Genomic DNA, 24610 nt, shown 5'->3' on the forward strand with positions numbered 1-24610 from the left:
AATGAGCGCCCCGCCCAACGGCCAGTAACGACGAGGGGAGGGAAACCTCGGCCTCGGAGCGGGGAACCGCACGTTGTGGGCACAGAGCCGGTGAGGGCAGACCCCACAGAGCTCCCAGTGCAGACCCAGGCGCTGATGGACAAATTGATACATTCCATGAGCTCTGAGCTCCAAAGATAGAGTGGGGGGGGGGTGGATGAGAAACGACCCCCCAGCAGCCGTTGAGGCGGCAATGGAAGCCGCAACGGCCATGGACAATATGGAGCGGAGGCAAGAGGCTCAAGAGGTACCTGGAGGGCGGCACGGTGGCGCAGTGGTTCGCAGAGGACCCGGGTTTGATCCCGGCCCTGGGTCACCGTCTGTGTGAGGTTTACACGTTCTCCCCATGTCTGCTTGGGTCTCACCCCCACAACCCAATAATATGTGCAGGGTAGGTGGATTGGCCACGTTAAATCACCCCTTTATTGGAAAACTAAATCATTTTTTAAAAATGGAGGTACCTGAATGGTTTGGGTCTGGAGAAGGGTTCACCTTATGGGTGAAAACCCTGCACTGTGCTTCGATGGCGAGGGTACAGATGAACGCCACCAGCTCCGGATACGTTTAGCTGCACAGGGGAATGAGGCAAGGGTGCCCGTTATCTCCGATTCGCACTGGCAATCGAGGAGTATAAAGAAACTCAGTGCCCATTCCGAAGTTGATGTGGCAGCCCCTGATTGAACTTGATCAATCAGGGTGATCGAGCCCTGATCAATTGATTGGCAATGGCCCAGAGACCTCCCAAAAGGACACGAAATCCAAGCAGGATAAAAGGTGCTGCTCCATCTTAGAATCTCTCTCCACAGGAGCAACGAAACAACGGTGACCTTGACCGGCCAACATGAGGAGGACCATCACCCGACCAACAGAAGGAAGACCAGGAACAGACTGGACATTGAGGACCACAGGATTCAGCACACAGGTAAATATCTGTCTGGTACTTGCTCGTCACTCAGAAGTTAAGATCTCGTATGGACTTGTAGTACTCAGTCGAATAACTTATGTTGATGGTGTGATTGTTTAACGATAACATTGTATGAGTGCGAATAAATACTGTTTGATTTAAACAAGTCGACTTGCAGTCATTTGTCCACTGCATACGGGTTAAAGACATATTGTGGTAGCAACACTCTCAACTCTTGCCACACAAGTCCCTGAGACGACTATTGATGCCTGCACGCTTTAGCACAAGTTCCTGGGTTAGTGCGGGGGGTATAATGAAGCCTGCAATCACTGTCAGCAGCCAGCTTAATCTTGAATGCCTGTGAATCATATTCAATGCAGCAAAATGCATAAATGCAGTAAAATCGCCACCGTTGTGCCAGAACAATTTAATAGAATAAAACATTTGATTCCAACCTAATAAAGGCAATTCAACCGGTCCAGTCATATAGATAAACAGCACAGAATGTCAATGCACACACAGGAACACACTGGCGTGGCATTGTAAAGTCGAAAGCGACATTGTAAAATTGAAACGGGGCGTCAATTTACCAGCGTTGCAACACGATCATCGTACCTTGAACATCATGAAGTTGAGGACTGCCTGTATCTCCTGTAGCAATACAGATTGCGCATAACCTGGATTCCAATTAAAGTTGCCAGAATCCTATAAAACAATTATTGGCAAATTGCCTCATGATTTTGTTATTGAGAAATCGCAATATCCTAATTGTATATTCTTGGTCACATATCTGAGATTCAAGCATTTTATTATCTTTTCACAGGGAATGGTACACGAAAAATGTCAAGGTCCATTGTGGAGATGCCGGCGTTGGACTGGGGTGGGCACAGTAAGAAGTCTTCCAACGCCAGGTTAAAGTCCAACAGGTTTGTTTGGAATCACTAGCTTTTGGAGCACAGCTCCTTCCTCAGCAATCAATCCCGGTCGAATAGCCCCCAGCAGATCCAGGCCTGAGGTGAGCAAACCCCGAAGTGATGAATCTCTTTGCAAACCATAGGTCCAAAAATCACCCATTCCCCCCCAGAATCCTGCCCTCTCACCATCCATCGTGCCTCAGATTATTCACATATTGTATTCCCAAAATGATGTTGCCTGAAAGAAATCAATCTCGTTTCGATTTGAATGAATCAATACTAAGTCCTCCCATCACCTCCCTCGAGTGTGGTCATGAGAATGTCCACTCACTCGCTGATATATTGTTGCTGCAAATTAGTTTATCCACATTCACTAATGCTATCGACCATTTCATTGGTCCGGCTAATTTCTTCATGGTCCCTGACTGCTCCGTTCTATCAGAACTCATTTTCTGCAGTATCAATTCATATTTTTTCCCTCAAAGGAAAATTACCAGCGGTTTTCTCAATCATGATTAATGCTCTCTTTGAAATGGATCCCTGTAATTCTGTACGCATGGCCGGCACATTATTCTGAAGATCCTCGTCACAATATTGGCCTTCTCGCAAATGCATTGAGTCAAAATTGTTTGAACGTCAATAAAATGAGCACTGGTATTTGGTGTACTGTTACGTGTCCAGGGACGGCAGGGTAGCACAGTGGTTAGCATTGTCGCTTCACAGCTCCAGGGTCCCAGGTTCCATTCCCGGCTTGGATCATTGTCTGTGCGGAGTCTGCACGTCCTCCCCGTGTCTACGTGGGTTTCCTCCGGGAACTCCGGTTTCCTCCCACACGTCCAAAGACGTGCAGGTTAGGTGGATTCGCCATGCCAAATTGCCCTTAATGTCCAAAGGGGTTGGGTGGGGTTTCTGGATTCCGGGTATAGGGCGGAGTTGCGGATTTAAGTGGGGTGCTCTTTCCAAGGGCCGGTGCAGGCTTGATGGGCCAAATGGCCTCCTTCTGCACTGTAAATTCGATGTGTATGTGGTCGCTGGCATCACACCATCCCTTCACCACATGCCTGCCAGTGTGTATTCTTGGCACTTCTATGTTGGCCTACTGGCGTTTAGGTTTATCTGCTGTAATGTTACATTGAAATGATATTCCTGTTCTTGTGCTCTCGCATCCAGTTAAAATTGATGCACTATTAAGAGTAGCACCTATGTTCTTCATCGGGTTGATATACAGATTGTATCTGCACAGAGAACTGTTCTAGTGACATCACTTCCTCCACATTATTCCTCTGTGATTTACAACATCTCGCGGAGCGAAGAAACCTTTGGTTCACAATAACTTGCCACTCCCATGTTTACTCTCTCTACTTGTTGGTTTGTTCCACCTGCCTATCGGCCAATTCTTTCCGACTGAATTTATCTTCCCTCACACTTGTGGTACACACACTGAATAAAGTTTATTTGAATTTAACACACCGAATTTTAGAAATTAAATCTGTCTTTCCAGTCAGGCATTGGGTTGAATTTTTGCCTGACCCATGGAGATGGTTTTGGAGGAGGGCGGGGTGGGGAGGGCACATGGCTGGGAAAATGGGGGGGGGGGATTCCAGATGGGATGGCTACCACTCACATTCCGGCCGCTAGGGGGCCTACCCGGGAAGCCTGGAGAAGGGATGGTTGTCCACTCCTTGAAGGCAGGTCGTCAATTAGCATTTTTATAATTAAGGCGGATCTTGAGGACTTTGCCACCATAGCCGAGGCTTCACCCCACTGCATGTGGAGGCCACTGGCTTGATGGACGTGGTTTCATTTTGGTAGGGGGGTGGTCATCAGAGCTGGAGGCTCCATGAAATGAAATGAAAATGAAAATCGCTTATTGTCACGAGTAGGCTTCAATGAAGTTACTGTGAAAAGCCCCTAGTCGCCCTACTGCATGGACCTTTGGCAGAGAAGACTTCACCCACAGCCCAAACAATTGCACAGGCATGGTTTCCCCTCCTCTCTGTGGGGCCTCCGCCTTCAGAATCTTTTATCTCAATGTACACTTCTGAGGGAGCCTCCGTGAAATGAAATGAAAATCGTTTATTGTCACGAGTAGGCTTCAAATGAAGTTGCTGTGAAAAGCCCCTCGTCGCCACATTCCGGCGCCTGTTCGGGGAGGCTGGTACGGGAATTGAGCCCGTGCTTCTGGCCTGCCTTGGTCTGCTTTAAAAGCCAGCTATTTAGCCCTGTGCTAAACCAGCCCCATCTTGAGATGTTCTCAGAGTTCCTGATCTGCCTCGGCAGTGCCTCCCCCCCCCCCCTCCCCCACCCACCCCCTCCCAGTGGGGCTCCTAAAGCTCCAGAGCAACCAGCCCGCTGATCAGGTTGGAAGCACCAAGAGCCATCCGTCATCCTTTGTTTTAATAAATCTAGAGTACCCAATTCATTTTTTCCAATTAAGGGGCAATTTAGCTTGACCAATCCAGCTACCCTGCACATCTTTGGGTTGTGGGGGCGAAACCCACGCAAACACGGGGAGAATGTGCAAACTCCACACGGACAGTGACCCAGAGCCAGGATCGAACCTGGGCCCTCGGCGCCGTGAGGCAGCAGTGCTAACCACTGGGCCACCATGCTGCCTCCCGCCATCCGTCATCCGTCATCCTTAATAGGATAGTGAGGGAGGAGGCTGCTGTGGTGATATGCATCACTGTAAATACACAAGGGGTTAATGTAAGTACACACAGACTAGCTAGACACTAGAGGGAGCACCAGAGAGATGACACACAGACATTCAACCAATAGGTCAGTAAGATAGGACACGACCAATGGGCATTCACGATACACACAGAGGTGACACTACCACAGGAGGGCATTACACCAACCCATATATAAAGGACACAGCACACATGATCTTCCTCTTTCCAGTGGAGACACTCAGTGAGTACAGACACAGGGTTGATTCAACATCACACCCACCACATGGATTGTAGCAGACTGGTTCGTCAGTCTGAGTAGCTATAGAAGGATTAACAGTAGTGGCGAACCGGAGTAGGAGAATTGTTAATAGTTTAATAAACGTGTTGAAGTTATCTCCACGTCTGAACCTTCCTTTGTCAGAGTGAACATCAAGGAAGCAGCTTATGCTAAATCAAGAGCATAACAAGACATGGTACCAGTTAGCAAGCCTCCTCCAGGGAGATTGTGCTGCCAATCTCAGCGGGCACAGGCCTGGAGCTGCCATTTTGTCCTGACATGGGTGTCCTGAAGACCGTAGCATAATCATCCAGCCCATTAAACCATTAAACCTCTCACCGAGAAATAAAAGAGCCGGTGGGAGTATTTTGACCGTCAGCAGGGATTTCCCGGGCCCGATCGAAAGCTCTCGCCGCGTCCAACTCGGTGATGTCCATTAAATCTCGCGAGAGGCCTTTTGTGAGGTTTGCGATGCTCATAACGCCACGCAAGATCTAACAAGACCTCACCAGACGTTGCGATCTGAATCTCGCCCGCGCCTGGGAGACCTCGCCATAGGAACCGCTCAGCACTGGTCCACAGCAGCGTGGGCCAGGTGTGGCCTCGGGGGGTCGCCTAGGCCCTCGGAGGCCCTCGGGTGGCCAGGCTCTCTGTGCAGCGGTACCCTGGTACTCCCAGGCTGGCAGCACTAAGGTGACAGGATGCCAGGTTGTCAGTTCCAGGCATGAGGGGGGGGGGGGGGGGGGGGGGGGGGGGGGTTCGAGGACCCATTGAGAGGAATGTTGCGGAGAGTCCAGAGGCGAGGGAGGGGGGGGGTGTCGAGAGATCGGGGTGGCATTTTAAAATGGCTCAGCTCAGCTCATCGGTGCAGGAGACGAGGTAAGTGCGGCCTCGAAAGGGCATTCCTCTCCCAGGCCAAAACAAAAAGAGTCCCGTTTGGCAGCAGGGTTATCCTTGGTGCCACAGCATGAGTCTGTTATTTGGTGGTTAGATCACGCCCCTCATATTATCCAATCCAGTATCTATTACTAACCATCTCATTATCACTGCGCTATTTGTGGGAGCTTACTGTGCATAAATTGGCTGTAGTGCTTCCTACACGGTAATATTGACTATATTTCTAAAGTAGTTCATTGGTTGTAAAGTGCTTTTTCACACCACAAAGTTATGAAAGGCACCATGTAAATACAAGTTCCTCCTAACTTTAAATCTCTTTCTTCAGTACTGCTTGAATATTTCCATACATAAGACCATAATACATAGAAGCAGAATTAGGTCACTCGGCCCATCGAGCCTGCTCCGCCATTCAATCATGGCTGACATTTTTATCATCCCCATTCTCCACCCTTCTCCCCATAACCCCTGATCCCCTTATTAATCAGGAACCTATCTATCTCTGTCTTAAGGACACTCAGTGATTTGGCCTCCACAGCCTTCTGCAGCAAAGAGTTCCAGAGATTCACCACCCTCTGGCTGAAGAAATTCCTCCTCATCTCTGTTTTAAAAGATCGTCGCTTTACTCTGAGATTGTGTCCTCTGGTTCTAGTTTCTCCTACAAGTGGAAACATCCTCTCCACGTCCGCTCTATCCAGGCCAAGCAGTAACCTGTAAGTTTCAATAAGACCCCCCTCATCCTTCTAAACTCCCAACGAGTACAGACCCAGAGTCCTCAACCGTTCTTCATACGACAAGCTGTTCATTCTGGGGGCTCATTCTTGTGAACCTCCTCTGGACCCTTTCCAAGGCCAGCACATCCTTCCTAAGATACCGGGGCCCAAAACTGCGTTGTCCACCTCTTTTGTAAGCTGCTTGATGGTGTCTCACTCTTTTGCGCTCTTTTGCATTGTTGATTCTGGCACTCTCTCCTACCCTGGCCTCTCTGAAGTATGAGCAGCCACTGCCCATGACCTTGAAATCTTCCTTATCTGGTGGGCAGAAAGAGGGAAACAGAGAAAGGAAACTGATCCTGCCAGTTTCTGGGGGAAGGAACCCTGAACCTGAGGTTTGGAATCTAAAATCTCTGGGCAGACTGAAACTAGTTGAGGCCATATAAAGAAACACAGAACCATCCACACTCAGTGTTTACAGCTTGGATCAGGTGTCTGCGGGATACAGCTCACTGAGAGAAGATAGTCAAAGTCAATAACCATTAGATAGACCTGCACTGTAAGCAGAGCAAAAACGAACTCCACCTTTCATCATGCCGAATGCAAAAATAAGGCTTAATTTCAGGTTAAATTTTGCGTTGGAGAGAAGCGTGAAGATTGTCCCACTTTTAAATCAGTGGAAGGATCTACAGTGGTCCCCACAGAGTCTTGTGGTAAAGAAAACAACCAACAGATTAGCTTGGAAGTATTGGAAAAGTAACCAGAACAAGGCACCCATAGTGAAGAGTTGGAAAATGCAGGTTTTTACCTCTGAGAATCGCTGGAGCTGTGGGCAATTCTCCAGAGGACTGTGACGTACTCACGGGTAGTCCCAGCAGAAGTAAATAACTTTAAAATTGATGCGTCTTATAACAGAATTCCAGGGGGATGCAAAAAGCCAACATGATGCAAAACATAAGTAGTTATAAGCCGTATTGTTAAGTTAATAGAGATTGTATTGTTTAAGTTTTCGGGAAAGAATAAAGCTTGCGCTTTTGTTTAAAAACACAAAGGCTTGAGGTGATTAATTAAAACAAGGGGGTGAATTCTCCGTTTGGGAGACTTGTTGACCCGCCAGAGGTAAATTACAACCGATTTAGCATCCCCCTGGGAGCACAGGCCGCAAGCAATTCCTTATCCCACGTCCATGCAAATTTATGCATGCCGATGATACAAGGAATTCCCGAAGGAAACCCGCTAGCAGGCCGCCATTTTGAGTGGGCGGTCCGTCACGGCTGGCCGTACCCCTCCCCCCACACCGCAAACCAGCCCCGAACTGCCCCTGCACCACACAGCACCCCCCCCCCCCCCCACCCCAGGGACGCCTGGGCGCTCCCACTTTCCCCAAGTACGGGCGTGACCCCCCCCCCCCCTCAAATGGCAACAGCCTCTAACCGGGAATAACACATGACCATTATGCCAACCTACTCTAGGTGGTACCACAGATGCCTTTCAAAATGCCGCCATGTGACAAGGAAAAAATGATATTCACTGAAGGAATATTTATAATTGTCACAAGTAGGCTTACATTAACATTTCAATGAACTGACTGTGAAAATCCCCTGGTCGCCACATTCCGGCGCCTGTTCGGGTACACAGAGGGAGAATTCAGAATGTCCAATTCACCTAACAGCACGTCTTTCAGGACTTGTGGGAGGAAACCGGAGCACCCGGAGGAAACCCACGCAGACACGGGGAGAACGTGCAGACTCCACACAGACAGTGACCCAAACCGGGAATTGAACCTGGGACCCTGGAGCTGTGAAGCAACAGTGATAACCACTTTGCTACCTTGCCACCCACCAACATATGGTCATAAAATTGCATAAGTGTTGCAATGTTCTTGAGTTTTTTATTATTCACACATGGCATGTCGAAATCACCAGCATTTATCTACCAGCCCTTAGTCCATCTGCGCATTGAGTGACTTAATGGACTTCACAGTTGATGACTCCCATTGTCAACACTCATACATAAATAATCACCACTTGGGTAAGGAATCAGAGAGCGGCAGGTGACCACGGAACAGTATCTCATCTGGAAACCAACACCTTCAGGTCTGGGGTGGGGGGAGGTGGGGGGAAAGAAATTAGAAAGAGAAGCAGGAATATAAAGAGAACAAACAAAGAACATTGCCATTTTCACAACATGAGGATATCACAAAATACTTTACAAATAGAGGTTTGAAGTGTAATTATTGTTATAGTGCAGGAAAACACAGCATCCAATTTGTACCCAGCAAGTTCCCAGTGACCGGATAATATGTTTTCAATGATGTTGGTTGAGGGGTAAATATTGATTAGGATACCAGGACCAACCCGCCTCGAACTGATTTACAGGTGTAAGGGTCGTTCCCTCCCTATTCTCTTAATTCTCCTTTCTTTTATTTTGCCCCGTTACATTTTTTGATCCATGGATTATTTATGGACTGTTTAGTGTCTTTAAGGCAGCCCGTGTCTTTAATTCAAGCAGAAGGAAGCTGAGGCCTATGCCTTTAATTCAAGCAGAAGGAAACTGAGGCCTGTGCCTTTAATTCAAGCAGAGGACTTCAGCAGCAGGAGGGACCACTGTGTCAGTCTGTGCGGGTTCAAATCGGAGATGTGGACTGTGCGGCACCAATGACAGAGATGGGCCGGGACTCGGTTTGATTGGTTTGGCTGGTGGCCCAATGAATTGACCCAAAAGGCTGTGCTCTGCCCGGGCTGGCCAAGTGTTTAGGGTGCCAGAGTGCCGACTGCCAAAGCAAATCTTCATCGCCCAGCTCAAGGAAGGCTTCTGAACAAGAGGAGGACAAAGGAAGTGCTTCAAAGACACCCTGAAGGCTTACCTCAAGAACTGTAACATAGATATCAACGCCTGGGAGACTCTTTCTCAGAAGAGACCTACTGAGAGTAACATCCTGTTTAAAGGGACACAATTCTTTCAGAACACCTGATGGCAAGAGAAGGCCTGGAAAAAGGAGCCTGTGAAAGGAATACCAAGCGGTCTCAAGTCCAAGTAGTGATCCCACCTCCCGGAAACACCTGCCAAGTGTGTGGTCGAAAATGGGACTCGAGGGCCGGGCTCACCAGCCACGCAAGGACCCACGGAACCCGTGACCAGTGACACAGAGCATCGTCGGTGGAAAATCAAACTGGTTAGCGAGTGATCGCGAAGACTACATTATCACTATTACTACATTATAACTATTACTACATTATCACTATTACTACATCATCTCTATCATTACATTATCACTATTACTACATTATCACTATTACTACATCATCTCTATCATTACATTATCACTATTACTACATTATCACTATTACTACATCATCTCTATCATTACATCATCATTATTACTACATTATAACTATTACTACATCATCACTATTACTTCATCATCACTATTACTACATCATCATTATTTCTACATCATCACTATTACTGCATCATCATTACTACATCATCACTATTACTACATTATCACCATTACTACATCATCACTATTACTACTTTATCACTAATACTACATTATAACTACTACTACATTATCACTATTACATTATAACTATTACTACATTATCACTTTAATACATTATCACTATCACTACATTATAACTACTACTACATTATCACTATCACTACATTATCACTATCACTACATCATCACTACTACTACATTATCCACTAATACTACATTATAACTACTACTACATTATCATTATTACTACATTATAACTATTACTACATTATCACAATTACTACATTATCACTATTACTACATTATCCACTAATACTACATTATAACTATTACTACATTATCACTAATACTACATTTTCACTATTACTACATTATCATTATTACTACATTATAACTATTACTACGTTATCACTATTACTGCATTATTACTATTACTACATTATCACTAATGCTACATTTTCACTATAACTACATTGTAACTATGACTACATTATCACTATTACTACATTATCCACTAATACTACATTATAACTATTACTACATTATCACTAATACTACATTTTCACTATTACTACATTATCATTATTACTACATTATAACTATTACTACGTTATCACTATTACTACATTATTACTATTACTACATTATCACTAATGCTACATTTTCACTATAACTACATTGTAACTATGACTACATTATCACTATCACTACATTATCACTATTACTACATTATAACTATGACTACATTAATGAAATGAAAATCGCTTATTGTCACGAGTAGGCTTCAATGAAGTGACTGTGAAAAGCCCCTAGTCGCTACATTCTGCCGCCTGTCCGGGGAGGCTGGTAAGGGAATTGAACCGTGCTGCTGGCCTGCTTGGTCTGCTTTAAAAGCCAGCGATTTAGCCCAGTGAGCTAAACCAGCCCCTAATGTAACATTATCACTAATGCTACATTTTCACTATTACTACATTGTAACTATTATTACATTATCACTATTATTACCACTGCCTTTTGTTGTTGGCCATGGGCGACTGCTACCGGCTTCTAGCACCTCTTGTGGCCGTGGGATGCTGACGGATGTTGCACTGTTGACCTGTTGTGCTGTCATCAGGCCTGGAGATAGAGGCTTCTTGGGCCACTGATCACTCTCATCCACTCACAGTGTCATGGTTATCTTGTGGACGATAGGTTGGTCTGACCATCTGAGGGTTTTTTTGGGGGGGGGAACCTGCAATGAGAATGGACAAACCTGCTCTGGAAGGAGAGAAGAGTTCAGAAGTCCCAGTCACGAATTTCTTTAATTCTTGAGTACTCACGATCTTCCGGTTCTAATTGGTTAACAACAATGCTTGCCTTGACGTCATCTGCCATCTTGAGGGCACCTGAGGCATCCCTGCTCAGGAGAGGGAAAGGCTGGTTATGGAGATGTACATCCACTGCCAAACCTCAGGTGTACCAAGATCATCCCAATGACTGGACGTCAGATCCCTCCAAGCTGGTGTGCCCATTGGTCGAAGCCAGAGGTCTTTCAGCCACGGTTCCTGGTTGGCCAGACTGTCACCCAAATCTAAATTCAAATTTATTAGGTGGCCATTGACAAAAATATTTGTATTCCATAAAGGAAAACCAAGAGACCGCGCCCAGGAAGCATGCCGGCGTGTCTGCTGAGTTTGCAGTCGCAACCGCATGGATCCACTTGGGGTCTCCCAAGCATTTCAGAGTTCTTGCCTTGCAGTTTGCCACAGCGTTCAATCCCGTCTCGGTGGAAGCATCGGGCTACACTCACAGGACACTGATGGCTCCACAGCGTCGGAAAAGTTGCTCTGCTGGCCATTTCGGGGATTGCATTGTCCCTGTGTCTTGGTGGTTTGGTACGCTGGATTTAGAATTGGCCTCTTCACCATGTTTCACTCTCTCTCCTTAAGATTGCCCCAACAGGCTCTTCAGGTTCAGACTGTCTAACCATCTGGATTGCCTTTTCCAGGGTAACATCTGTGGTGATATGCATCACTGTAGATACACAAGGGGTTAATGTAAGTACACGTAGACTAGCTAGACACTAGAGGGAGCACCAGAGACATGACACACAGACACTCAACCAATAGGTCAGTAAGATAGGACACAACCAATGGGCATTCACGATACACACAGAGGTGACACTACCACAGGGGGGCATTACACCAACCCATATATAAAGGACACAGCACACATGATCTTCCTCTTTCCAGTGGAGACACTCAGTGAGTACAGACACAGGGTTGATTCAACATCATACCCACCACCTGGATTGTAGCAGACTGGTTCGTCAGTCTGAGTAGCTATAGAAGGATTAACAGTAGAGGCGAATCTGAGTAGGAGAATTGTGAATAGTTTAATAAACGTGTTGAAGTTATCTCCACGCCTGAACCTTCCTTTGTCAGAGTGAACATCAAGGAAGCAGCTTGTGCTACGCCAAGAGCATAACAAGGCATGGTCCCAGGAGTGGGGTGTTTGTGTGTCATGTCTCTGGTGCTCCCTCTAGTGTCTAGCTAGTCTACATGTACTTACATTAACCCCTTGTGTATCTACAGTGATGCATATCACCACAACATCTTCCTTTGCTTTTAGGAGGTCAGAGAGGACATCATCTGTTACGTCCGCCAGTACTTGGTTTCTGGTGAGTTCAACCTTTAAATCTCTGAATTCATAACCGTCTGCCATCCCGTACAAATCATTGATGAATGAATCAATGGATACCCTGGCTTATATCTTATCAAATGTAGCTATTTCTAGTGTTTTTTTGCTCCTGAAGTTGAAATAAATGTTGAAAATCTTATTATTTCCTCAAATTTGGTGGATTATTCATTAATTCCCTGTTTTGCAATGATGTAATCTGCAATCGGACCTACCGAATGAAGCAGAGTTCCCAACTGCTCTTCATCTGACTAGGGAGCAATTTAGCATGGCCAATCCACTTAACCTGCACATCTTTGGACTGTAGGAGGAAACCGGAGCACCCGGAGGAAACCCATGCTGACACGGGGAGAACGTGCAGACTCCGCACAGACAGTGACCCAAGGCTCGAATCGAACCCGGGTCCCTGGTGCTGTGAGGCAGCAGCGCTAACCACTGTGCCACCCACCATGCTAACCACTGTGCCATTGTGCCTCCCCCTGCGCCCCCCCCCCCCCCCCCCCAATGCTATGTCCATGCTTAGGTCTTAACACGACTCTGCTCAATGCAACACTGGCCCCTTGGTCTAGGTTATGTGCCCTCTTACGTTACTGTGAGGGTGGTACTGTATACAGTGCAACAATAACCCTGTAAGTGTCAGACCCTTCCATGACAGATAGTAGCAAAGAGGGGAGAGAGAGATATCAGAGCCTTCAGTGAGGACGGTGATTCCTCTGTGAGATAACTGGAAAACGCAAGAAAATAACTGGCCAAAGGCAACTAGTCTGAGCAGGGTCCTGTTTGCAGAAGAAAATCGATACTTGATGAGTGGAAGAAATGTCTCGGCCCTGTCATCGAGGGAACCATTGAGAGTAATTGTGACTTTGGGTGACACTATAAAATTGACAATATCAGCTTAGTGGAGATTTATTGAGGTCGATGGAAATTAAACATCACGAGAGATGGATAAGGGGCGGCTGAACTCACATCATTCCAAGTCAGCAATAACCCTGAGCGGCACATCAATTATTTATCATGCACAGGGACAAGCTTCTCCGGTTTCTTCTCTTTGGGAAAATCTTCACATCACCTCCCGAAGCTCGAAAACAAGGGCAACTGGTCGGGTGTAAGTGCCAGGTCCAGCAGGAAGATAGGTGACCACCGCTCCATCATTGATGGAGAGGACCTTCAACTTCTCTCCCCTTTGAGAGGTGGCGGTTTAACCTGAGGGTCACCACACCACAGGCCACCACCTGGAATTTAAATTCAATTCATCAAATCTGGAATTGAAAGCTAGTCTCAGCAATGGTGCTCGTGAAACTACCATCGTTTGTTGTAAAAACCCATCTGGTTCACTAGTGTCCTTGAGAGAAGGAAATCTGCCATCCTTACTTGGTCTGGCCTACATGTGACTCCAGACCCACAGCAATGTGGTTGGCTCTTAACTCTACAATGGCCTTGGGTCAGTTCAAGGGTAATGAAAAATGAAATGAAATGAAAATCGCTTATTGTCACGAGTAGGCTTGAAATGAAGTTACTGTGAAAAGCCCCTAGCCGCCACATTCCAGCGCCTGTTCGGGGAGGCTGTTACGGGAATCGAACCGTGCTGCTGGCCTGCTTTCAAAGCCAGCGATTTAGCTCTGTGCTAAACAGCGACACCCACATCCCATGTAAAATAAAGAAAGAGAAATCGTTTTTAACCAATTTACTGGAATTCTTTGAAGAAGTTACAGGTTCTGTGGATAAAGGGGAACTGGTGGATGTGCTCTACTTAGATTTCCAGAAAGCATTTGATAACATGCCATGCCTGGTTTAGCACAGTGGGCTAAATAGCTGGCTTGTAATGCAGAACAATGCTAGCAGGGCGGGGTCAATTCCTCCCCGAACAGGCGCCGGAATCTGGCGACTCGGGCCTTTTCACAGTAACTTCATTGAAGCCTACTTGTGACAATAAGCGATTATTATTATGTCAAAGGTTGTTGTGAAAAATAAAAGCTTAAGGTGCAGGGGGTAGCATATTGACATGGATAGAAGATTGGCTAGCTAACAGGAAACAGAGAGTTGGTATCAATGGGTCCTTTTCTTGGTTGGCAGGATGTGACAAGTGGTGTGCCATAGGGATCAGTGCTGGGGCCTCAACTTTTGACAATGTATTTAAAAGATTTGAATGAAGATCTGTGTCTTTGTTTGTACGGAGTTGGTGGTTGAGTTGGGACTGCGGTTTGGGAGCTGCGTTGGTGGGGTGGGGCAGTGTGAAAGCGCGGGCTTTTCTCTGGTTTCCCGCGCTGCGGGACGAGGGGGTGGAGCTGGTGGCGAGGGGGCGTGGTTATTAGACCGGGTTTCCCGCGCTGAAGCGGTGCCAAGCAGCTGATGCAGGGGAGGAAGGGGGACCTCATATCGGTGGGGTCGGAGTTAGAGCGGGAGCTGCCGGGGTCAGCAGACGTCAACTGGCTCACGGGAGTACAGTGGAGGGAGAGTCGCGGCTCGGAGGGGTCCTAGCCTGGGGGGGGGGATACCGGGTTGCTGCTGGATTGGCCAGGGAGGAGTTGGTGCGGGTCGGGGGGGTCAGGGTGAGGTTCTATTGCCGTGGGAAACGGGCCGAATGGGTGCTGGCCAGGGGCGAGCAGTCGATGGGCTATGGCTAGTCGACGGGGGAGGGGGGCGGGGTGCCTCCTGATCCGGCTGATTACGTGGAACGTGAGGGGGTTGAATGGGCCGGTTAAGCGGGCCCGGGTGATTCCGCATCTGAAGGGGCTGAAGGCGGACGTGGCCATGCTCCAGGAGACCCACCTGAAGGACCAGGTCCGTCTGAGGAAGGGGTGGGTGGGGCAGGTTTTCCACTCAGGGCTCGACTCAAAGAACCGGGGGGTGGCGATCCTGGTGGGGAAGAGGGTGGCGTTTGAGGCTTCTGAGGTTGTGGCTGATAGTGGCGGCAGATATGTGATGGTGAGCGGTAAGCTGCAGGGGGAGAGGGTAGTGTTGGTTAATGTGTACGCCCCAAATTGTGATGATGCTGGTTTCATGAGGCGTATGTTGGGCCGCATTCCTGGCCTGGAGGTGGGGGGCTTGATCATGGGGGGGGGGACTTCAATACGGTGCTGGAACCCCTACTGGATCGTTCTAGTTCAAGGACAGGCAGGAGGCCGGTGGCGGCCAAGGTGTTGAGGGGGTTTATGAACCAGGTGGGAGGAGTAGATCCCTGGAGGTTCGGGAGGCCGAGGGCTCGGGAGTACTCTTTTTTTCTCCCATGTGCACAGGGTTTATTCCCGCATTGATTTCTTTGTTTTGAGTAGGGGACTGGTCCCGAGGGTGGAGGAGGCCGAGTATTCGGCTATTGCGATTTCGGACCATGCTCCGCATTGGGTGGATCTGGAGATGGGGGAGGTGCGGGACCAGCGTCCGCTTTGGCGTCTGGACGTGGGGTTGTTGGCTGATGAGGAGGTGTGTAGGAGGGTTCGGGGATGTATCGAGAGGTACCTCGAGGTCAATGATACTGGGGAGGTCCAGGTGGGGATGGTGTGGGAGGCTCTGAAGGCAGTGATTAGGGGGGAGCTGATCTCCATCCGAGCCCATGGGGAGAGGGGGAAGAGGAGGGAGAGGGAGAGACTGGTGGAGGAGCTGTTGAGTGTGGATAGGAGGTACGCGGAGGCCCCGGAGGAGGGATTGCTGGGGGAGCGGCGTAGCTTGCAGGCCAAGTTTGATTTATTGACCACCAGAAAGGCGGAGACACAATGGAGGAAGGTGCAGGGAGCGGTCTATGAGTATGGAGAGAAGGCGAGCAGGATGCTGGCGCACCAGCTTCGTAAGCGGGACGCGGCTAGGGAGATTGGTGGAGTGAAGGATAGAGATGGAAATGTGGTGCAGCAGGGGGCAGAGGTCAATGAGGTCTTTAGGGGCTTCTGTAGGGAACTGTACCGGTCGGAGCCGCTATCGGTGGGAGGGAGAATGGAGAGTTTTTTGGACAGGCTCCGATTTCCAAGGGTGCAGGAGGAGCAGGTGGAGGGACTGGGGGCGCTGATCGAGTTGGAGGAGCTGGTCAGTGGGATTGGCCACATGCAGTCGGGGAAGGCGCCGGGACCTGATGGGTTCCTGGTTGAATTTTATAAGAAATATGCGGACCTGCTGGACCCCCTGTTGGTTAGGACCTTCAACGAGGCATGGGAGGGGGGTGTTCTACCCACGACGATGTCTCGGGCGCTAATCTCCCTGATCCTGAAGCGTGATAAGGACCCCTATACAGGCTGATTTCACTGCTGAATGTAGATGCCAAGTTGCTGGCGAAGATCTTGGCCACTAGAATAGAGGACTGGGTGCCGTGGGTGGTACATGAAGATCAGACGGGTTTTGTGAAGGGGAGGCAGCTGAACACTAACGTGCGAAGGCTGCTAAACGTGATAATGATGCCGGCAGCAGAAGGAGAGGCGGAGATTGTGGTGGCATTGGATGCGGAGAAGGCCTTTGGCAGGGTTGAGTGGGGGTACTTGTGGGAGGTGTTGGAGAGGTTCGGGTTTGGGGTGGGGTTTATTAAATGGGTGAGGTTGCTGTACGAGGCCCCGATGGCGAGTGTAGCGACAAATGGGAGGAGGTCCGAGTACTTCAGGCTCCACCGTGGGACGAGGCAGGGGTGCCCCCCGTCCCCCTTGCTTTTTGCGCTGGCAATTGAGCCTCTTGTCATGGCTCTCAGGGAGTCGAGGAGGTGGAGGGGTTTGGTGCGAGGGGGGGAGGAGCACCGAGTGTCGCTGTATGCAGACGACTTGCTGTTGTATGTAGCAGACCCGGTGGGGGGAATGCCGGAGGTGATGGTGATTCTTGCTGAGTTCGGGAGTTTCTCGGGATATAAGTTGAACCTGGGCAAGAGCGAGCTGTTTGTCGTACACCCGGGAGATCAGGAGGAGGGGATTAGTAGGCTCCCACTAAAGAGGGCAGTGAGGAGTTTTAGGTACCTGGGGGTTCAGGTGGCTAGGAGCTGGGGGACTCTGCACAAGCTCAATTTTACTAGGTTGGTGGAGCAGATGGAGGAGGAATTTAAAAGGTGGGACATGCTGCCATTGTCGTTGGCGGGTAGAGTACAGTCCGTTAAAATGACGGTGCTCCCGAGGTCTTTTTTTTTGTTTCAGTGCCTCCCCATTTTCGTTCCGAGGGCCTTTTTTAGGAGGGTGAACAGCAGCATTCTGGGATTTGTTTGGGCGCACGGGACTCCGAGGGTAAGGAGGGTCTTTTTGGAACGGGGCAGGGATAGAGGGGGGCTGGCGCTGCCCAACCTCTCTGGGTACTATTGGGCGGCTAACGTCTCGATGGTACGTAAGTGGGTAATGGATGGGGAGGGAGCAGCATGGAAACGGATGGAGATGGCGTCCTGTGGAGGCACAAGCCTGAAGGCACTGGTAACGGCGCCGCTGCCGCTCCCTCCAATGAGGTACACCACAAGCCCGGTGGTGGCGGCTACCCTCAAGATTTGGGGGCAGTGGAGGCGACACAGGGGGGATGTGGGGGGCTCGGTGGAGGCCCCGCTGCGGGGGAACCACCGGTTTGTCCCAGGGAACATGGATGGCGGGTTCCTGGGGTGGCACAGGGCGGGCATTAAGAAGTTGGGAGACCTGTTTATCGACGGGAGATTTGCGAGCCTGGGTGACCTGGAGGAGAAGTTTGAGCTCCCCCCGGGGAATATGTTCAGGTACCTTCAGGTCAAGGCGTTTGCTAGGCGACAGGTGGAAGGGTTCCCTTTGCTGCCCCCGCGGGGGGTAAGGGATAGGGTGCTTTCGGGGGTGTGGGTTGGGGATGGGAAGGTGTCTGACATCTACCAGGTAATGCAGGAGGTGGGGGAGGCGTCGGTAGAGGAGCTGAAGGCTAAGTGGGAGGTGGAACTGAGGGAGCAGATTGAGGAGGGGACATGGGCGGACGCCCTGGAGAGGGTGAACTCCTCCTCTTCATGTGCGAGGCTTAGTCTCATCCAGTTCAAGGTGCTGCACCGGGCCCACATGTCCAGATCTAGGATGAGTAGGTTCTTTGGGGGCGAAGACAGGTTCGTCAGGTGTTCGGAGAGTCCAGCGAACCATGCCCATATGTTCTGGGCATGCCCGGCACTGGAGGAGCTCTGGAGGGGGGTGGCGAGGACGGTGTCGAGGGTGGTGGGATCCAGGGTCAAGCCAGGCTGGGGACTCGCGATATTTGGGGTTGGGGTGGAGCCGGGAGTGCAGGAGGCGAAAGAGGCCGATGTCTTGACCTTTGCGTCTCTAGTAGCCCGGCGGAGGATCTTGCTGCAGTGGAAAGATGCGAGACCTCTGAGCGTGGAGACCTGGATTAATGACATGGCGGGATTCATTCAGCTGGAGAGGGTCAAATTCACCCTGAGGGGGTCGGTACAAGGGTTCTTTAGGAGGTGGCAGCCTAACCTCGACTTTCTGGCTCAATGATAAGGTACTAGGTCAGCAGCAGCAGCAACCCGGGGGGGGAGGGGAGGAAACGGGGGGTGGTTTAGGGGGATAGTGTTTAAGTTAATTTGCTTATTGTTAATTTATTTTGTTGTTTATTGGGGTTGAGGGGGGTGGGGGGGTTTGTTATAGGCGTTGTTACGGGTGCCGGGGGGTGTTTATTACTATTATTGTTATTGTTATTATTGTTTCGTTGATATATATTTTTCAAAAAATTCCAATAAAAATTATTTTTTTTAAAAATGATTTGAATGAAGAGACCGAAGGTATGGCTGCTAAATTTGCTGACGGCACAAAGACAGATAGGAAAGTAAGATATGAAGAAGACGGAAGGAAGTTACAAAGTGATGTAGATAGGTTTAGTGAGTCAGCGAAGATCTGGCAAATGGAGTACCATTTGGGAAAATGTGCAATTGTCCATTTCGGCAGGAAGAATAAAAAAGAATATTATCTGATTGGTGAGAGATTGCTGAGCTCTGAGATCCTGAGGGATCTGGGTGTGTCAGAGCATGAATTGCAAAAGGTTAGTATGCAGGTACAGCAATGTATTAGAAAAGCTAATAGAATGTTATCATTAAATATGAGGGGAATTGATTACAATAATAGGGAGGTTATGCTTCAGTTGTACAGGGCACTGATGAAATGAAATGAAAATCGCTTATTGTCACGAGTAGGCTTCAATGAAGTTACTGTGAAAAGCTGTGAAAAGTTACTGTGATGAGACCACATCTGGAGTATTGTGCACAGTATTGGTGTCCTTATTTAAGGAAAGATGTTAATGTGTTAGTAGTTGAGAGGGACTTCCGGTGGCGGCTATGAAGGAGTAAGCCACACATTTGGTGGCTCCCACTCGGGTCGGACTTTTGGACCTTTTCCCCCGATTTTCTACCGGACTTAAATTGTGAAACTGATGACAGAGGAAATTGTGTACTGAATTCCCACATCGGTGCATAGAGAGAAGGACTAGAAGTGCTCGTAAAGGCAGAAACAGAAAGACAGAGAAGGCTTGGGCTGAAGCTGCAGCAGGAGACAGCATGGCGGAGGACTGGGCCTCTGGTTTGTCGACCCAGTGGTCAATGGAGCAGCTGATGCTAGTTATTCAGGAAGGCTTTGCTAAGCAGAAACGGGACTGCTTGGACCCGATAAAAGAGTCAATTGAGCAGCTGGAGCTTAGATTGGACGCCCAAGATCGGGCGATCCAGAAGGTAGAGAAGGCGCTGGCTGAGCAGGAGGACCATCAAACTGCGGTGGAGTTGGAGATGGGGATGCTGAGAGACCAGCAGAAGAAGCTCCTGGAGAAGGTGGAGGACCGAGAGAATAGGTCCTGCCGTCAGAACGTGAGTATCGTTGGGCTCCCGGAGGGGTCCGAAGGAGCGGACGCTGGGGCACACATCGCGGACATGTTTGAGAAGCTGCTGGGGGATAGGGCATTCTCCCGACCCTTGGAGTTGGACAGGGCTCACAGAGCACTCACGAGGAAGCCGCGAACGGGAGACCCCCTGAGGGCAATGGTGGTGAGATTCCACAGGTACTTGGATAAGGAGCGCATTCTACAGTGGGCCAAGCAGACACGGAGCTGTAACTGGGTCAACAGTATCCTGCGGGTTTATCAAGACCCGAATGTGCAGGTGGCCAGGAGAAGAGCAGGCTTCAACCAGATTAGGTCGATCCTTTTTAAGAAAAAGGTGAAGTTCGGACTGTTGTATCCGGCCCGTTTCTGGGTCACGCACGAGGAACAGCACTTTTATTTCGAGTCGCCTGAGGACGCGCTGGACTTCGCAAAAAGGAAAGGACTGGTGGTGGACTGAGAACATTTGAACTTTGCTGCAACCTTCTTGTTTTGTTTTGTTTATCTGTTCTTTCAAAAAAAAAAGTTTCTCGTTTTTAGTTTTGTGGAAGCTGTTTGTAACGCCTTTCGCATTGATTTAGGACCAGTGGCAGAGCTGAGTGAGTTAAGGTTTTCATTTGCACTGTTGGGGGATGGAGGTGTGCTTGTTTAGGTCTTGGCGTTTTTCTTTCAGGCAATTGTGTGGGGATTGTTTGATGTTGGAGTATGTTTGTATAAGTGGGGGTGTGGGTGGGGAGGGAACAATAGATGGGAGGCTATCAGGCACCAGGGATGGGGCCACTAAGCTAGCTGGGCAGGCTAGCTCACAGAAACGCAGTGAGGCGTGTGCATATGTTCGGTTTATTAAAGGGGTTGGGTTGCAGAGTGTTGTTACTAGAGGGGGAGGGGGTAAATGATCTGCTGACAAGAGAGGGACTTGGGCTAAGGGACAGAGAGGAGGTTGGGGGCGGAGGCTGCCTGGAGGCAGATCGGTGGAGGCGCGGAGCATGGGCTGGAGGCGGGCTCAAAAAGGGGGATGGCTGATCGGCGAAGGGGGGGGAGCAATGAGCCCCTAACTAGGCTGATCACCTGGAATGTTTGAGGGCTAAAACAGCCGGTCAAGAGGACACGCGCATCTTAGGGGGCTGAAGGTGGACGTGGTAATGTTGCAGGAGACGCACCTTAGAGTAACTGACCAGATTAGATTGAGGAAAGGCTGGGTCAGTCAGGTCTTTCACTCGGGACTGGACTCAAAGACTAGAGGGGTCGCGATCCTGATCAATAAGCGGGTGGTGTTTGAGGCGGGTAGAATAGTCTCGGATGTGGGAGGTCGGTACATTATGGTCAGTGGGAAACTGGAGGGGGTGCAGGTGGTAATAGTAAATGTAAATTAGTAAAAGCTTAGTAAACACAGTAACCAGCGCCCGCACTGGAGGTTAGATGTGGGACTTCTGGCTGATGAAGGGGTGTGCGAGCGGCTGAGGAAATGTATTCAGAACTACCTGCAGGTCAACGACACAGGGGAAATTTCAGCAGCGGTGGTCTGGGAAGCACTGAAGGCGGTGGTCAGAGGGGAGCTGATCTCGATGCGAGCTCATAGGGAGGAGTTGGACAGGGCAGTGACGGATCGACTGGTAAAGGAGATACTACAAATCGATAGGAGGTATGCAGAGACCCCAGAGGCAGGGCTTTTAAGGGAACGACAGAGGCTACAGACGGAGTTTGGCTTGTTAACCACAGGGAGGGCGGTAAAGCAGCTGAGAAAGGAGAGGGGGGGTGATCTATGAGCATGGAGAGAAGGCCAACGAATGTTTGCACAGCAGCTTAGAAAGAGGGAGGCAGCCAGGGAGATAGGGAAAGTAAATGACGGAGATGGGAACCTGGTTGGAGATTCATTAGGGGTGAATAAGGCGTTTAGGGATTTCTGCAGTAGGCTGTACAGATCGGAACCCCCTACGGGGCCGGAAGGGATGAGGCACTTCTTGGAGGGGCTGAATTTCCCAAAGGTGGACAGGGAGCAGGTAGAAGGGCTGGGGGCCCCAATCGGGTTGGAAGAGATAGTGGAGGGTCTGAAGGCCATGCAGGCGGGTAAGGCCCCGGGTCCGGACCGGTAACCAGTGGAGTTTTATAAAAAGTTCTCTGGGATATTGGGGCCGGTGTTGATGAGGATGTTCAATGAGGCAAGGGAGAGAGGGGTGCTGCCCCCGACAATATCACAAGCTACGATTTTGCTGATTCTGAAGCGGGACAGACCACAGAGTCTCGCTCTATGCAGACTACCTGCTTCTGTATGCAATAGAGGGGATGGAAGGAATCATGAGGATCATGAGAATTCTCAGGGAATTTGGCCAGTTTTCAGGGTATAAGCTAAATATGGGGAAAAGTGAGGTGTTTGCGGTCTAGGCGAGGGGACAGGAGAGGGGATTGGGGGAGCTGCTGTTTAGATTAGTAGGGGGAAGCTTTAGGTACCTAGGCATTCAAGTGGCGCCGGAATGGGACCGACTGCATAAATTAAATCTGGCCCGACTAGTAGACCAAATGAAGGACGATTTTCGGAGATGGGACGCGCTTCCGTTGTCACTGGCTGGGAGGGTACAGACAGTGAAGATGACGGTCCTCCCGAGATTCCTGTTTGTATCTCAGTGTTTCCCCATCTTTATTCCACGGTCCTTTATTAAACGGGACAACAAAGCGATCTCTGGCTTCGTTTGGGCGGGCAAGACCCCGCGGGTAAGGAAGGTAATGCTGGAGTGGAGTCGGGGAGAGGGCGGGCTGGCGCTGCCAAATTTTAACAACTGTTACTGGGCGGTGAATATAGACATCATCAGGAAGTGGGTGGTGGGGGAGGGGTCGGCATGGGAGCGTATGGAGGCGGCTTCATGCAAGGGCACCAGTCTGGGGGTGTTGGTAACTGCACCGCTGCCGTTCCCGCCGGCACGGTACTCCACCAGCCCCATGGTGGTGGCGGCCCTGAGGAGACATGTGGGAGCAGAGGGAGCATTGGTCTGGTCCCCAATCTGTAATAATCACCGGTTTGCCCCGGGAAGTATGGATGGGGGGTTCCGGATATGGCGGAGAGCAGGGATTGAGAGGATGGGGGATATGTTTATAGAGGGGAGCTTTCCGAGTATGAGGGCGCTGGAGGAGAAGTTTGGGTTGGCGAGGGGAAACAAATTCAGGTATCTGCAGGTGCAGGACTTCCTACGTAAACAGTTGTCAACCTTCCCACTCCTACCGCTAAGGGGGATTCAGGACAGGGTAGTTTCCAGAGGGTGGGTGGGAGAGGGGAGCGTCTCTAACATTTACAAGGAACTTATGGGGTCAGAGGAGACGCAGACCGAGGAACTGAAGCGCAAGTGGGAGGAGGAGCTGGGAGGTGAGGTAGAGGATGGTCTCTGGGCAGACACATTTAGAGTCAACGCATCCGCAACATGTGCCAGGCTCAGCCTGATACAATTTAAGATCGTTCACCGAGCTCACATAACAGTGGCCCGGATGAGCAGATTCTTTGGGGTGGAAGACAGGTGTGCAAAATGTGAGGGAGGACCAGCGAACCATGTCCACATGTTCTGGGCATGACCGAAGCTTTGGGGATTTTGGGGGTTTGCAGATGTCATGTCCACGGTGTTAAAAATAAGGGCGGCACCGAGTCCAGAGGTGGCGATTTTCGGGGTGTTGGAAGACCCAGGAATCCAGGAGGAGAAAGAGACAGACGTTCTGGCCTTTGCTTCCCTGGTAGCCCGGAGACAGATACTATTAGCTTGGAGGGACTCAAAGCCCCCGAAGTCGGAGACCTGGCTATCGGACATGGCTAGCTTTCTCTGTTTGGAGAAAATCAAGTTCACCTTGAGAGGGTCACTGTTAGGGTTCGCCCGGAGGTGGCAGCCGTTCGTCGACTTCTTCGCGGAAAATTAATCGTCAGCAGAAGGGGGGGGGGGGGGGGTATATTAGCTTAGAGTAAGGGGTTAATAAAGGTGGGACCTGTAAGGAAGGGAGATGACTTTTGCACTATGTTTACAGTTCCATGTACATTGTTTATTAAACCTCAATAAAATGTTTATTAAAAAGAAGTAGTTCAGAGAAGGTTTGCAAGACTAATACCTGGAATGGGTGGGTTGTCTTATGAGGAAAGACTGGAGAGGCTAGACTTGTATCCACCGGAGTTTAGAAGAGTAAGAGGCGACTTGATAGAAACCTTTAAGATCCTGAGGGGTGTTGAGAGGGGATGTGGATGTGGACAGGATGGAGAGAAGTGGGCAAATATGGAACTGGGGGT

At 49.6% G+C, this 24610-nt stretch overlaps 1 long non-coding RNA gene across 1 annotated transcript; it reads left to right on the forward strand.

The window, feature by feature from the left end:
* Positions 1 to 374: 374 nt before the first annotated feature.
* LOC119970725 lies at positions 375 to 12706 on the forward strand. Its single transcript, XR_005461667.1, has 3 exons — positions 375 to 961; positions 1767 to 1869; positions 12532 to 12706. It is a non-coding gene; the product is annotated as an uncharacterized LOC119970725 (long non-coding RNA).
* The last annotated feature ends 11904 nt before the right edge of the window (positions 12707 to 24610 follow it).

The sequence above is a fragment of the Scyliorhinus canicula genome, chromosome 8 (genome assembly GCF_902713615.1).
Source record: "Scyliorhinus canicula chromosome 8, sScyCan1.1, whole genome shotgun sequence".
Taxonomy (NCBI): domain Eukaryota; kingdom Metazoa; phylum Chordata; class Chondrichthyes; order Carcharhiniformes; family Scyliorhinidae; genus Scyliorhinus; species Scyliorhinus canicula.